This window comes from Saccopteryx bilineata, chromosome 12, assembly GCF_036850765.1.
Source record: "Saccopteryx bilineata isolate mSacBil1 chromosome 12, mSacBil1_pri_phased_curated, whole genome shotgun sequence".
NCBI classification, from domain to species: Eukaryota; Metazoa; Chordata; class Mammalia; order Chiroptera; family Emballonuridae; genus Saccopteryx; species Saccopteryx bilineata.
The window spans coordinates 51,731,406-51,747,330 of record NC_089501.1 but is presented as its reverse complement, the minus strand read 5'-3'; the positions used below and the strand labels follow the sequence as shown (position 1 = coordinate 51,747,330).

At 46.8% G+C, this 15,925-nt stretch overlaps 1 long non-coding RNA gene across 1 annotated transcript; it reads left to right on the top strand.

Moving 5' to 3' along the window:
* Positions 1-99: 99 nt before the first annotated feature.
* LOC136316002 (uncharacterized) lies at positions 100-15,127 on the top strand. The gene is made up of 2 exons (XR_010727633.1): positions 100-609; positions 14,748-15,127. It is a non-coding gene; the product is annotated as an uncharacterized lncRNA (long non-coding RNA).
* Positions 15,128-15,925: the final 798 nt, after the last annotated feature.

The window sequence follows — 15,925 nt, the reverse complement described above, 5'->3', positions numbered from 1 at the left end:
GCCGCGAGGTCGGAGGTCAGCCGCAAGGCATCACGGGAAGGACGGCCGGGTAGCTTTCGGCGGCGCTGGGTGGACGCGCTCGCCGGCCACCTGCGGCTGCGGCGCGGCCTCCGGCGGAGGAATCCGAGCCCGGGCGGCGCGTGATTGGATACCCGCTCACAAAGCCTGTCGGTGATGCGTCCGCGCGCCGGCCCGCCGGCCAGGTGCGCGCTCGAGGGCGGGGCCGGTGGCCGGCGTGGGGTCGGTTTCGGCTACCCTCAGCCTCGCCATGGCGTGTCCTGAGCGGTTAGCAACGGGTGCTTTCTCTTCCTGCGTGAATTGCGGCCCTCTGGGTCCTGGTTCATCCCGGACTTGGCATTTCTAGGCGACACGGGGGAGCTATTGTCTAGCGGACGGAGCTTGTGCCTTTGTCAGCCGCTCTAGGGGCACGTTGCTAACCCAGAAACGCGGGGAAGGCGCGTCCTGCGCGGTGTTAACCTGATCAGATGAGTTGTGTAGTTCGAACCCACTTCCTCACGCCGAACTTGGTGCCATCCGGACCGTTGCATAAGCGTGATGGTGTTACCCGGTGAGCGAGAAGCAGTTTCTTACAGTTACTGCAGGGGTCAGGTAATTGTTTTGATTGGTCTGCCCTTATCCGGCTTTACCAAAACTGTTTATCCCCCAAGGTGTCCTGGAATGAGGCGATTTATAAGGATGAGATTAAAGTATACTCCAAATGGTCAAAAGGATCAGGGTATATCCTCAGTAAATCAGATCAAGATGGAGAAAATATCTGCAGCTTCCATCACAGGACTCTTCAAAACTGAAAAAGACCACATCCAAAGAGAAAAATGCGCAGGAACATGGACAGAAAAGAGCAAATGGTCTTTAAACATAAAAGGCTGTTCGTCCTCACTTAGAGTGGAGAGCACATTATTACGACGGTATTGTTTTGTGGTTTGAAGTGAGCCCCCGGTTACATGGTTTATAATGAGTGGTAATATTGTTGCCGTGGTTTTGAAACTGTATTGTATGATACACAAATGTTTTAATGTTATACAAGACCTTCAGTGTAAGAAAAATGAAATACAAACATAAGATCAAGGAAGTTCAGGAAAAAACCTGTAATTTGTTTAAATCGGAAATATCAATTTGAGCACTGATTCCCGTTTTGGGATAGGGAAAGTTTATATTAAGTCAGACATTTTGTTGTTCCTGAATGAGAGGCTAATGAAAATATGTCAACAGGACTTAGAACAGGTAGAACTAATCCATTATTATAGAAGTCAAGTCTGTGCGTGGATAGGAGGGGAAAGGAACAGAAACTGGCTGGAAAGGAACATGAAGAAACTTTGGGATTGACGAAAATGTTCTACATTATGGGCAGGGTGGTGATGACCCAGCTATATATGTTTACCAAACTTCATTCAACTGTACACTGAAATGGGTGCACTCAGTGTAAATTAACTCATGTATATTATACCTCATACAAGTTACAGCCTAATATATATGTAAATTATACCTCAGTAAGGTGTGGAAATAAATTAAGACCAACAAACAGAAAAACAAGGGCTATTTATTCAGAACTTGCTGTAGCAAGAGAGACCCTTGTGTTTGGCAGAGACGCAAAGGCGGGCAGAAGAGGCAGAAAGGGCAGGCCCAGGTGTGCCCTGATGGGGGCGATGGGCGTGGAAGCTGGAGGCAGCTGGCTAGAGGCGGGGCATCCATGTATGGGTTAGGGTGCGTTTGGATCGAAATTGGAAGTGGGGACAAATAGGGAAGCTGTCAATTTTTAATGAACTCCGGCCATTTTGAGCTGTTGTAGAAGGTTTGTTGAGCCTTCTGCATTGTTACAGAGATAGCAGTCTAACTTCCTCTAAGTCTCTTAGCAAGCTGGCTTCCTGGGCTAGTTATTAGAGATAAGGGAGTAGGTTTCCTAGGTGCTTTGCTGCAAGTTGCAGGTCAGATATATGGTCTGCCCGGGTTCATTTGTATTTTTTAGTTATAGAAAAGAAAATATTTTATTTATTGATATTACAGAGAGAAGAGAGAAAGAGGAAAGAAACAATTTGCTTCACTTTAGTTGTTCATTGATTGCTTGTCATATGTGTCTTGACCAAGCAAGCGCAGGGTTTCAAACCAGTGACCTCAGCGTTCCAGGTAGACACTCCTGTGCCACCACAGGCCAAGCTGTATGTTGTTTTTCTTTAAAGTAAAACTTAAAAGCGAAAGAAGCAAGCTTGAAAGGATCTCCAACAGGCCAAATTTAGGGCAATTTTAGCAAATAACTATAGCTGATAGTAAATACTGAATAGATTAAAAAACATCTATACTCTCTAGTTATACTTGAAAGAGAAGGGGGCAGGAGACTTTTCCATCATTAGAAATTACTACACTAACTCCATACACTGAAAATTAGTTATGAAAAGGAAAAATAGTATTTGCCCTGTTTTTACAATAGGGTGCTAGCAAATAAATATGGAATAAATTATGTAGTTAGAAAATGACTATTATCCCCTGGCCAGTTGGCTCAGTGGTAGAGCATCAGCCTGGTGTGCAGGAGTCCTGGGTTTGATTCCCGGCCAGGGCACACAGGAGAAGCGCCCATCTGCTTCTCCACCCCTCCACCTCTCCTTCCTCTCTGTCTCTCTCTTCCCCTCCCGCAGCCAAGGCTCCACTGGAGCAAAGTTGGCCTGGGCGCTGAGGATGGCTCTCTGGCTTCTGCCTCAGGCTCTAGAATGGCTCTGGTTGCAACAGAGCGACGCCCCAGATGGGCAGAGCATCGCCCCCTGGTGGGCATGCCAGGTGGATCCTGGTCAGGCGCATGCGGAAGTCTGACTGCCTCCCGGTTTACAGCTTCAGAAAAATACAATAAAAAATAAAATAAAATAAAAAAAAGAAAATGACCATTATGCAAATCCTAAAATAATTGATGTAGGCAAGGATTATCAATGGACTTTAAAATGTTCAGATGATAGATTGCTGAGAAATAGGAGTGAGGAGCCACTGAGCCATTTCACCCGCAGGTGTTGTAAAGTACTAAAGGCTACAGAATTAATATTTTAAGAGGCTTGGAGAACATTTTATTAATTTGGATTAAGGTGTGAAGAGAAATTGTGAGAATAGTCTCTGTACTGTGTGATTGGCATAACCAGGATGGCCCTTGGCATTGTATTGTAAATGCAAGGGGAGGAAAACATGGATTCCCAGACATTCCACCACACCTGTGGGGAAAGGGGTGAATGGCTAGCCAGGTGCAGGAAGAGAAAAGCCAAAATAAACCTTTTCTTATAGAAATGAGTCATTTGCGGGCATTTGTCCCCACTGAAACTACCTCTCCTATGTAAATGCGTGTGTGACTCTGGACAGAGAGATAGCAGATAAACACTAGATAATATAGGAATGCCTTTAATATGTAAAGAGACATCTTTCTACTATTGTGTTGGCTTGTAAATTTTGTTTTCTCCAAAATGATGTATGGTTTGCAAATTAAACGTGGTCCTATCATGTTAAAGGACATGTGACTATAACCAATAGCGGTAAGGGGCTCCTAATTGCAATTTTTGCTTCTGTACTTCCCACTTACAAAACTATAAAAACTAAGTAGAACAAAGGGCCGGCGCGCTCTCCGACAGATTTCTGTCGGAGTTCCCGCCGCTTGGCCAAGCTAGACAATAAAGCTTTGATGTGTAAACGACGGACCTTGCTCCTGTCTTCCATATTTCGGGTCCCTCCGAATTTGGATTAACAGGAGTATTTATGCGGCACCAAAATATCACTCCATAGGTGATTTATCTAACTGTAGAGAACACACGTTGTGTAGTGGAGCCATCTAGTGGTCACCACCTGAACCAAATGATCAAATTTAGAATCTGTAAGAGTGAAACAACATCCAGTTTTCAGAAAGTACCTGTACAGGAGAAAGACTTGTAGTTCAAATCTAATAATACTAGCAAAATGAATTATTACCTCCTATGCCAAAAAACTTTTTTTTTTAATATTCAGTTAGAGGAGGGAAGGCAGAGACAGACTCGGCATGCACCCTGACTGGGATCCATCTGGCATGCCCACTAGAGGGCGATGCTGTGCCCCTCTGGGGCATTGCTCTGTTGCTCAGCAACCAAGCTCTTAGCACCGGAGGCAGAGGCCATGGAGCCATCCTCAGCACCTGGGGCCAACTTACTCTAATCAAGCCCCGGCTGCAGGATGGGAGGAGAAAAGAGAGAGAAGTGAGAGGAAAGGGTGGAAAAGCAGATGAATCCTGTGTCCCCTGACTGGGAATTGAACCTGGGACATCCATATGCCGGGTCGACACTCTACCACTGAGCCAACCAGCTAGGGCCTAACATACAAATTTTTAAGTGATAATTAAAGCTAATAATGTTTAGTTTTTATTTTCTTTGCAGACCACAAAGGACTCCACTGGCGCTCTAAAAAAAATGTATTTTAAAATTAATAGATTTCTATCATAATTTTTACTACTATTTTTAATTTTTTATTTTATTGTACCTATTTCCTGTAACACAATGCTGAACAATTTCCAGGTTTTGTTTCCTTGTATCGTTTTGAATCAATGTATTTGTCATATACCGAAGAAACATTTACTAAATATCTGCCACATTTTACGAAGTACAGAGTCTACAAAGGAGATGTTTATCCCCCAAATCTATACAGTTGTGTTTTCATCATTCTGAATCCTTGTTTGGGGCAGGGAGCAGAGACAATAGAGGTGTGGGGAATTTAGAGTTACTTCTTGAAACAAGGTTTTCCAGTTACTGGGAATTCCCTTCATTGCAAAAAATAAAGTCCACCTTGGAGACAGTCTTGATTTCTGTAGTTTTCCCCTTGTCACCCATTTAGTATAAATAACAGTGTTTTTCGAAGAGGATTGAGTGTGCCAGCATGACTCAGCATCATTATACTCCTTCAGACGTCCAGCAGGGTACATGACACACACTGCTGGAGCCACGTTCCTCTTCTTGCTGATGGTCCCATGATTGTGTTTGAGTCGTAATATCTTCAGCCCAGGGGATGAATTATGGCTGGTCTAAGCCAATGTTTCTCAATAGAAGTGGCATTGGTATATTGGGTAGGATGAGTCTTTTTTTGTGTGCAAGTATTCTGTGTATTTTAGGACTTCTAGAATCCCTAGACCAAGCCATTAAATATCAGTGTTAACCTCTCTATTTGTGTGATGACTGAGAGAACTCCCTCTCTGTTTCCAACACCTCTGGGTGCACAGAATCCCTCTGAGGAGAAACCCTGGTCAGTTGTGGGTACTGGAGTCTTCCTTACCAAAGAGTGGCATCCAGTCTTCTTCCAGACAGACGGCCAGTTGACCAGTTCTGGCCAGTACCAGAGGAAGTCGCCTGGGGTTTCTGAGAAGGATTTTCTCTGATGAGAGATGTGCAGGAGAGAAAGTGCTTCATTACCCCTCCCTTCTTGTCTCAGCAGGCTGGGAGAGGCTGGGATGCTTGCATCTATAGAAACTGCCTTGGCTCTGGCTGGTTGGCTCAGTGGTAGAGCGTTGGCCTGGCTTGTGGATGTCCCAGCTTTGATTCCTGGTCAGGGCACACAGGGGAAGCGACCATCTTCTCTACCCTTCCCCTCCCTCTTCTCTCTCTCTCTCTTTTTCTCTCTCTCTCTTTCTCTCCGGCAGCCATGGCTTGATTGGTTCAAGTGCATCAGCCCCGGGCACTGAGGTGGAGCCTCTACCTCAGGTGCTAAAATTAGCTCAGTTACGAGCATGGCCCAGATGGGCAGACCCCTAGATGTGGGTTGCTGAGTGGATGCTGGTGGGGGTACATGCAGGAGTCTGTCTCTCTGTCTCTCCTCTCACTTGGAAAAGAAGAAAATAAATATCCTCTAAGCAAAATGATCTAGGATGTTTGACTAGTGCTTCTGCCCAGTCAGAGGAATAGCAAAATGGTAAGAGGCACAGGTCTGGGTAGGAGGTAAGCTACAAGGGCTGCCGTGGCCACAGTCTTAATAAGGAAAACTGGGCTGTCAAGGCTGTGTCCCAAAGGCATGGAAAACTTAGGTGTGTTTAGGCAAATGGAAGTTTCCAGAGGCCCATTGTCTGAGCAGGGCTCAGCAGTGAGGGAATCCTGGAGGAGGAGGTGATGCAGGAAGGAGGTAGGCCAGTTACATTCCAAGTAGGACCCCAGGAGAAAGCCAGTTGCAGAGAAGGGGACCCAGCCCCTGGAAGAAAGGACCGATGAGAGCCAGGGAGAGTTCCAGGGCCTCAGACATTGAAAACAAGGAATGAACAAGACAGGATAAATGCCAGCAGATGAATGAGCTTGTTCTGTATAAGAATCTTACTAGAGCCTGACCTGTGGTGGCACAGTGGATAAAGTGTCAACCTGGAAATGCTGAGGTCACCGGTTCAAAACCCTGGGCTTGCCTGGTCAAGGCACATATGGGAGTTGATGCTTCTAGCTCCTCCTCACCTCCCTCTCTCCCTCTCTCCCTCTCTGTCTCTCTCTCTCCCTTTCTCTCTCCTCTCTAAAATGAATAAAAAAATAAAGAAAAAAAAGAATCTTACTAGAAGTCATTAAAAAGGTAAGTGGTTTTTTATTGTTGTTTTTTTCTGAAGTGAGAATGTCCCGCAGACTCCTGCCTACGCCCGACCAGCATCCACCCGGCACACCCACTAGGGAGCGATGCTCTGCCCTGCCCTGCCCATCTGGGGCATTGCTCCATTGCAGCCAGATCCCTTCTAGAGCCTGAGGCGGAGGCTGTGGAGCTGTCCTCAGTGCTTGGGCCAACTTTGCTCCAGTGGAACCTTGGCTGTGGGAGGGGAAGAGAGAGAGAGAGAAGAAGGAGAGGGGGAGGGGTGGAGAAGTAGATGGACACTTCTCCTGTGTGTCCTGACCAGGAATCGAACCTGGGACTTCCACAGGCAAGGCCAACGCTTTTCCACAGCCAATTGGCCAGGGAAAAAAGATAGTAAGTTTTTAAAGTATAAATCAGGGTATGCCCTTGACCTAGGTATTTTCCAAAATTCGCAGCATGTGTGGCTTTAGCCTTGGCCTTTGGAGAAGCTGGAGTCAGGTTGTTCTGAGGTTCAGCAATGACCTCAGTAGCGATCTAGGAGCCCTCACTCCCATTCCTGAGCTCAGGCGGCATCTGAGCCTCAATTGCCTGCTTTGCCCTCGAGTCTCATATCTTGGGGTTCCTGTATGTACTAAGTTCAGTTTGCTTTTTTTCCTTCAGTTAATCTGTGTCTACTTAATTATCAGACCAGTCAAAAGAACCTGGAAGGATAGAGGAAAAATTGCCTCCCGACAGGACTAATAAGTTATGTCGTCACCCTTTTTTTTTTAAATTTATTTATTTTGTGACAGAGATAGAGTCAGAGAGAGGGACAGACAGGAAGGGAGAGAGATGAGAAGCATCAATTCTTCATTGTGGCATCTTAGTTGTTCATTGATTGCTTTCTTGTATGTGCCTTGACTGTGGGGCTACAGCAGACTGAATGACCCCTTGCTCGAGCCAGCGACCTTGAGCGCAAGCTGGTGAGCTTTGCTCAAACCAGATGAGCCAGCGCTCAAACTGGCGACCTCAGGGTCTCGAACCTGGATCCTCCACATCCTAGTCCGAGGCTCTATCCACTGCGCCACTGCCCAGTCAGGCTGTCATCACACTTCTTGGTGTCCTGTGAATACTAATGTACACCTTAATCTTCACCAGTCATAGAATCATATACACACACACACACACACACACACACATACATATACACTGCTCACAAAAATTAGAGGGTATTTCAAAATGCACTTTCAAGATCAGGGAACATGCAGATACTCCAGTACTTTCAGCCTTTTGTATAGTGCATTTTCACCAATGAACTGAAAGTTGGTTTTGTGTCTCATTTGCATAATCAACTTCCTTTGAGTTGTTTGCTTTTCTGATGTTCTTGTTTAATAAAAAAATGCGGCCCTGGCCGGTTGGCTCAGCGGTAGAGCGTTGGCCTGGAGTGCGGGGGACCCGGGTTCGATTCCCAGCCAGGGCACATAGGCGCCCATCTGCTTCTCCACCCCCCCTCCTTCCTCTCTGTCTCTATTCCCCTCCCGCAGCCAAAGGCTCCATTGGAGCAAAGATGGCCCGGGCGCTGGGGATGGCTCCTTGGCCTCTGCCCCAGGCTCTAGAGTGGCTCTGGTCGCGGCAGAGCAACCCCCCCCTGCCCCCAGAGGGGCAGAGCATCGCCCCCTGGTGGGCAGAGTGTCGCCCCTGGTGGGCGTGCCGGTTGGATTCCGGTCGGGCGCATGCGGGAGTCTGATTGTCTCTCCCCGTTTCCAGCTTCAGAAAAATACAAAAAGAAAAAAAAATGCTTCTTTTTTTTATCCCTTCATATTCATTTTGAAATATCCCCTAATTTTTGTGAGAGATATCTCATATCCCCACTATATATATGGTGGTGACTGGACTTGTTAAATAGTTACCAAGTTCTTTTCCTCTTCTTGGTTATAGAGGTGAGCTACATGGTCTCTGTTCTCTTGTCAAATAATGACCACGTGGCCAGTTCCAGATAATGTACACAGACGGGCAGAGGGGATGTGCAGCACCACAGGCAGGCCCGGCCCCAAACAAGCTTTCTCATTGTCTTTCCCATCTTCCAGCTGATGGAGAGAAAGGCGGGGAACGTGCATGCTGGCGTGTTATAAAGATGCACACCCTGAAGAGATGGGAGGTTAGCTGTCCGAGCAGCTCATATCTGTTACTCTTAACACTCTTCTGAAAGAATTTCAAGACATATTTGAAAACAACCAAGGAAGCCATAAAATGCCTAGAAAAATTTAAGTTGTAGATTTGCATACTCTTTTCTAAATTTAAAGGTCCCATTTGGTTGGGGGTGGGTACTCCCAGGCAAGATGGTGGCGTAAGCTCTAAAATCCCCACTGAAATGACTCATGAGGAAAAAACCCACATTACTGCCGGAAATCTGCAGTGACACTCCAATGCCACAGTTACGGAAGACTTTCTGGTAGACATTTTACTGATGTGTTACTAGTACATTGAGTAACTAGCACACTGAGTAAGTGACTCCTGGGATGTGATCATAATGTGACTTCCCTTTAGTCACCCATGTTGTATTTACATTGGCCTAGTGGGCTTGTTTTTTCTTTATCCTTGAACCAAAATGCTGGGTCCTTGATTTTGGTGTGTGTGTGTGTGTTGTTGTTTTTTCTTAATTCTTAGGTAACAAAAGGTCATAGAGTCACTTTAAGTCAGAACACAGGCTCAATCTTCTGTGCCCAGTCCTAAGGAATAAAACCCTGACTCTGACTTAAAGTCGAGGCTTCTCCCCCTTGGGTGTAGGCCTGAAGCAGGCTAGCAGCCCACAGCGGGCCGGCGGCTTCCCGCTTCCTGCCTTGTTCTCCGTCAGCAGGCTGGCCATGGTTTCTGACATCTCCAGGTTCTGAGCTGCAGGACGGAGAGGGAGTGGGGTTACTGTTCATGGTGGTGGCCGCGAGGGGCCCGTTGTGGGGGACTCGGACTTGACTCCTCGTCTTGCCTGGCGGTTGTTGTAAGTGGACTCTTTTCTCTCCTCATTTTGGAGACCGCTCCATCACTGAGAATTCCTCACCTACAGTTCAGTTCAAAAACAGAGACTGCCTGGCCTGCGGTGGCGCAGTGGATAAAGCGTCGACCTGGAAATGCTGAGGTCGCCGGTTCGAAACCCTGGGCTTGCCTGGTTAAGGCACATATGGGAGTTAATGCTTCCAGCTCCTCCCCCCTTCTCTCTCTCTGTCTCTCCTCTCTCTCTCTCCTTCTGTCTCTCCCTCTCCTCTCTAAAATGAATAAATTAAAAAAAAAAAAACAAAAACAAAAAAAAACAGAGACTGCCTGGCCTGCGGTGGCGCAGTGGATAGAGCATCGACCTGGAGTGCTGAGGTCGCTGGTTCGAAATCTTGGGCTTGCCTGGTCAAGTCATGTATGAGAAGCAACTACTATGAGTTGATGCTTCCCACTTCTCTCACTCTCTCTCATTTCTCTTGCTAAAAAAAAATTTTTAAAAATCAATAAATCTTAAAAACAAAAAACGGAGAGACTGAGTTGTGCTCCAGGGAACCTTAAGAAAACCAAACCTCTCCTTGGACTTTGAAAGGTTATGGTAAACCTAAAAGAAAAGTAGGCCAATGGAAAGTCAAATTTTAACAAAAATAGACATAATATCAAAGACCAGACATTTATTTTCATTATCTTACAGTTTTTGTCAATTGTACCTCAACTTGGGGGGAAGACAATGAGGGAGTAGCCACAGTCCGCCCTCGAGCGCCATTTCCCAGGTGGAAGGATGTCTCAGACCTCAGACATCGCGGGACCCCAGAATTCATATAGCCAAGAGCTTTGTGTGGGACAAAAGACCAGACATTTAAACCTAACTTCCAGAATGCACTATGGATAGATCTGTTCTTCATTTAACACTAAGAGACAAAGTCTTTTTATTCTATGGGATCAAAGTTGGAATCAGAATAAAATGTCACATGCTTACCTTAAACAGTGCGTTTTAACTTAAAACATACAATGCATATTCATTGAATATTTTTCAGGTAAAGAGGCAGAAAATTGCTGGACTTACTCATCACCACCCTAGTAATGCATTGTCTGTGATTTCCGTTTTCAATTCTCAGAAGTGGCGTGGGAACTTAAAGGCACCTGCCAAGTGATCTAATTTCCCAGCACCCCACTGTTCCGCACGTAGCTGTTCAATCAGTATGCCTGCTGAGTGACATTTGTCATTGTTCACAGGCATTTACCTAGACATTTTTTAAAATAAATTATTGTTTTTATTTTTTAAATATTTTATTTATTCATTTTTGAGAAAAGAGAGAGAGAAAGAGAAGGGGGAGGAGCAGGAAGCATCAACTCCCATAAGTGCCTTGACCGGACAAGCCCTGGGTTTCAAACCAGTAACCTCAGTCTTCCAGATCAACGCTTTATTCACTGTGCCACCGCAGGTCAGGCCCCTTTAACAATTTTTAATTTGTTGATTGATTTTAGAGAGAGAGGAAGAGAGAGGGGGAGAGAGAGACCGAAACATCAATCTGTTCCTGTTTGTGCCCTGACTGGGGATCAAACCCGCAACCTTTGAGCATTGGGATGAAACTCTCTGGCCAGGGCCGTTTACATTTCATTCAGAAAGCTGGGGTGAGGGCACACACACCGCTTCCTTTATTAGTATGCTCTTTGCAGGCACACAGTTCTTTCCCAGACCGCGGTCATCATTCAGCCTGTGCTCTAACTGACTGGGTCCCACTGACTGCCCTCCGTGGAGGTTACCTGTCTTCCCGCTCATTAGCTCAGCAGAGCCTGTTCCCGGCAGGGCCGTTTGCAGGGTTAGACGTGACCACGGAGGGGCTGAGGGTTGTCAGGCTGGCAGCAGACTGCGGCCCGGCAGGTGATGCATGTTCGGTACAGGGGTCAGGACTTCAATGTATGGGGGTTTTTTTGTTTGTTTGTTTTGTTTTTTTTTTCTTTCCATTTTTCTGAAGCTGGAAACAGGGAGAGACAGTCAGACAGACTCCCGCATGCGCCCGACCGGGATCCACCTGGCACGCCCACCAGGGGCGACGCTCTGCCCACCAGGGGGCGATGCTCTGCCCATCCTGGGCGTCGCCATGTTGCGACCAGAGCCACTCTAGCGCCTGAGGCAGAGGCCACAGAGCCATCCCCAGCGCCCGGGCCATCTTTGCTCCAATGGAGCCTCGGCTGCGGGAGGGGAAGAGAGAGACAGAGAGGAAAGCGCGGCGGAGGGGTGGAGAAGCAAATGGGCGCTTCTCCTGTGTGCCCTGGCCGGGAATCGAACCCGGGTCCTCCGCACGCTAGGCCGACGCTCTACCGCTGAGCCAACCGGCCAGGGCTTAATGTATGGGTTTTAGGGGACATGACTCAGCTCATAACTGGTTGAAGTTCTAATCTGGTCTGGGACAAAACTAATATGTCTGCTCAAGGGAACCTGGAATGTTCAGGGTCAGTGTTGAGATGAAGAGAGTTGCTCGTTTGTACATCACTGATAGGACATGTAAATTAATATTCATAGGGTGAAAACACAGGCTTACTTTACATGATTTTATCCAATTCCCACCAGCGGGCCAATGCAGAGGTAGCTAGTACCACAGTAGAGTGATGAGGGCCATGATGGGGTAGTGACATTCCTGGAATGGGACCAATGTCTATGCTGTTCCCAGTGGACTGAGTTCCGGCATGAACTGCTGTAGTCTATGGGGCCATGCCTCCTGCATGCCCACTCTGGTTCTTCTGAGTTGACCTCATGGTGCGGGGTACAGCCCCTGGCATGTGCTGACCAGGAGACAGCCAGCTTGAGAGCCTTATGCTTTGTCATTGCCCTCAGTAGTCTGGCTCAGTTCATCTTGGGTAGCTCCTGCGGGTTATTCTTAGAACTGTGTTGCCCTGCTGGGTAGCTCAGTTGGTTAGAGCGTTGTCTAGGTATGCCAAGGTTGCAAGTTCAATCCCTGGTCAGGGCACATACAAGAACCAACCAATGATTGCATAAATGAGTAGAATAACAAATCTATGTCTCTCTCTCTCTCTCTCTCTAAAAATCAATCAACATCTTTCTTTTTTAGTTTTTCCATTAATTTGAGAGAGAGAAAAAAGAGAGGAAGAGAGGGAGAGTGAGAGAGAAGCAAATCATTATTTCACTTAGTTGTTCCATTTAGTTGTGCACCCATTGATTGTTTTTTGAACCCATGACCTCTAGCGTGCTGGTCAATGATTTATCCACTGAGCCACCCTGCCAGGACTTCTTTCTCTCTTTCTGTACACATCTTGCTGGCTCTGTTTCTCTGGAAACCCTAGGGAATCTACCTGGCGTACTGATGATGGTGATGGTTCAGGGCAGGCGCTGCAGTCTCTGCGGAGGATCTTATGGAGGAATCCGCTGGACTCACAAAGATGGCACAACTTTCTCTCCACCCTTCCTCCGTTCTGTTCTGGTTTCCCAGGTTCATGGCTCGCAGCTCTGACTCTCTCCATAGACAAGGATGGGAGGAGTCAGCCCGGTGGGCCATCACCAAGGGCGGCTCCAGGAAGCTGGGTCCTCACCTTGGCTAAGAAGCAAATGTGATTCAAGGGCCAGATGATCCAATATGAGCGCCAAGGAGCAGTATCAAGCTTTAGATCCAAGAGTATGGCCTCAGTATGTATGCAAGAGATGAGGCCAGTGATCAGTCAGGAGTTGAGAAGACAGGATAAGTTGGGGGGCAGCACAGAAGGAAGTTTCAGAACTTGGGTCACACACAAACAAGATCAGATTGAGCTCAACTCGTGTGCAAGGAACTGTTAAAGGCACAGAACTAAGTCCAGGTTACAGGGAGAAGAATACATTAGAAGCCCACCTCGACTACGTATGAGTTCTGTGTGTGACGTTGGTTAGGTCACTTACTATCTTTGGGAAGAAGAGGAATAATAAACCACTTCAAAGAGATGTGTGAAGTGAGAGATGAGGTACATTATCTGACCTAGGACCTGGCACATATTGCTATATGCTCAGTAACATTGCTTCTCTAATTCCTTTATGGCTATAAAGAATAAGACGACACATCTTGTTCAATAAAACACTTGTTCTGAGCCAAGCTCCCCCTTTCTTTTCCAGTACTTAATGTGTTCTTTGAGGATGCAATCTAATTTTTTTTTTTTTTTGTATTTTTCTGAAGTTGGAAACGGGGAGGCAGTCAGACAGACTCCCGCATGCTCACAACCGGGATCCACCCGGCACGCCCACCAAGGGGTGATGCTCTGCCCATCTGGGGGCTCTGTTGCAACCAGAGCCATTCTAGCGCCTGAGACAGAGGCCACAAAGCCATCCTCAGTGCCCGGGCCAACTTTGCTCCAATGGAGCCTTGGCTGTGGGAGGGGAAGAGAGAGACAGAGAGGAAGGAGAGGGGGAGGGGTGGAGAAGCAGATGGGCGCTTCTCCCGTGTCGAACCCGGGACTCCTACACGCCAGGCCAATGCTCTACCACTGAGCCAACCGGCCAGGGCCAGGATGCAATCTAATTATAATTAGCCTGACGATGTGGCAGGGGAGCAGCTCACTTGGAACTCCTTGTAAATGGTGCTAAATCTCTATCATCACTTTCTCTTTTAGCTTGGATTGCTGGTTTTATCTTAGTAATTTAAGTGCTCCTCTTAGTCCTATTAACAACCTGTTATGCAAAGGGAAAGCTGGTGCAGCATTTCACATAGATTCCTATCTGGGTAAGATTTATGATACAAAGGTTGAAAAGAGCCTGACCAGGCCGTGGCGCAGTGGATAGAGCATTGGACTGGGATGCGGAGGACCCAGGTTCGAGACCCCGAGGTTACCAGCTTGAGCGGGCTTATCTGGTTTGAGCAAAGCTCACTAGTTTGGACCCAAGGTCGTTGGCTCAGGCAAGGGGTTACTCAGTCTGCTGAAGGCCCGCAGTCAAGGCACATATGAAAAAGCAATCAATGAACAACTAAGGTGTCGCAACGAAAAACTAATGATTGATGCTTCTCATCTCCCTCTGTTCCTGTCTGTCCCTATCTATCCCTCTCTCGGACTCTCTGTTTTTTGTACAAAAAAAGAAAAAAAAAAGTTGAAAAGAAAAAGGGAGAGAGAGAGAGAGAGAGAGAGAAAAGAAAATGTAGCTAAGGTCATTCCACTAGTGCTCAAAGTTCATGCCCTAGTATGTAGAAATACTGCCTTAAAGAAGAATATTTTCCAAACCATTAATCATTTTCCCTTTAGTGACAGAATTCCACTTTTTTCAGACTGGAGATGTTCGCAGCTGAATGATGCACTTCCCAGCTTCCTCCGCAGCTGGCTGTAGCTTTGCACCTGAATTCTCATGGAATCTGTTGGGTGAATCTACCACAAAGGATCCTTAAAAGGAGGACTGCTGGGACCCAACCTCTGTCCTTCCCTGTTCATGGAAAGGTGCTATAGAAGCTGACCTAGGTCGTGAGGTGACTCTGAGGACAGAGGACCCTGAGTTCTTGGTGACGCTGTCACCCAGCCCTGGACTCCCTGCTCCAGATCTCTTATATGAGGGAATACACTCTTCTGTGTTTGAGACACTGTGGCTGTATGTTCCTAGACCTGGAATGTAATTAATAACAGCTGGTTGCAAATGATTTCAGCTCAACCTCCATTTGGCCTCCTCCAATATGTTGGTCTAGGTGGTGGTGGTGGGTCTGAGGAGGGCTGTGAAGGAGCCCTCAGAAGTTTATTTAAGAGAAACCTATAATCATGGCGCCCTGATGTGGCCGACAACATCCTGAGCTGGAGGAATCTGGGACAGACCCCGGTCAACTACCATCTGTCTAACTCCTTGGGCTCATTGCATGAGTACTGCATACCGTGGCCACACAAAAAGGAGAGAGTCCTGTTTATTGGGCGTGATAGGCAAAGGAGGTAAGAAACTTCCTTCTCATTACCTCCCATACTCTACAAGCCCTGGGTCTCAATCTCAGATACTCTTATGGTTGAGGTTGTCTTCTGGAAGAATGTAGCTGATGACAGATGACATGTTAGAGACACTCCTATTTGATTGTTACCGTCACTTCCCCAATCCCCCATCTTTGTTACTTGTTCAAAAGGGCATGTCCTTTGTAATAACTGTATGGTGCCAGGTGGGTACTAGGACTATCAGGTGATCTCTTTTTAAATTATATAAATGTCAACTACGATGCTGAAGCTACAATACAGAATGTCAACTGTAAATGAAAAAAAAAATAAATTTCACTTCTGTTCTACCTCAACAGCATTTCCTCCTAGAGGAAACCGACATTCTGTACCTGGTGGTTACTTATCACCACTGTGTTTTCTTACCTTTTACCAGCTCACTCTCTCATTCCGGTTTCAGCAGTACTGTTACACAATCGGGCACATCTAAGCTGTTGCTCTCACCCTATTTCCACTGAACTTCATAGCCCACCTTACTGTAATT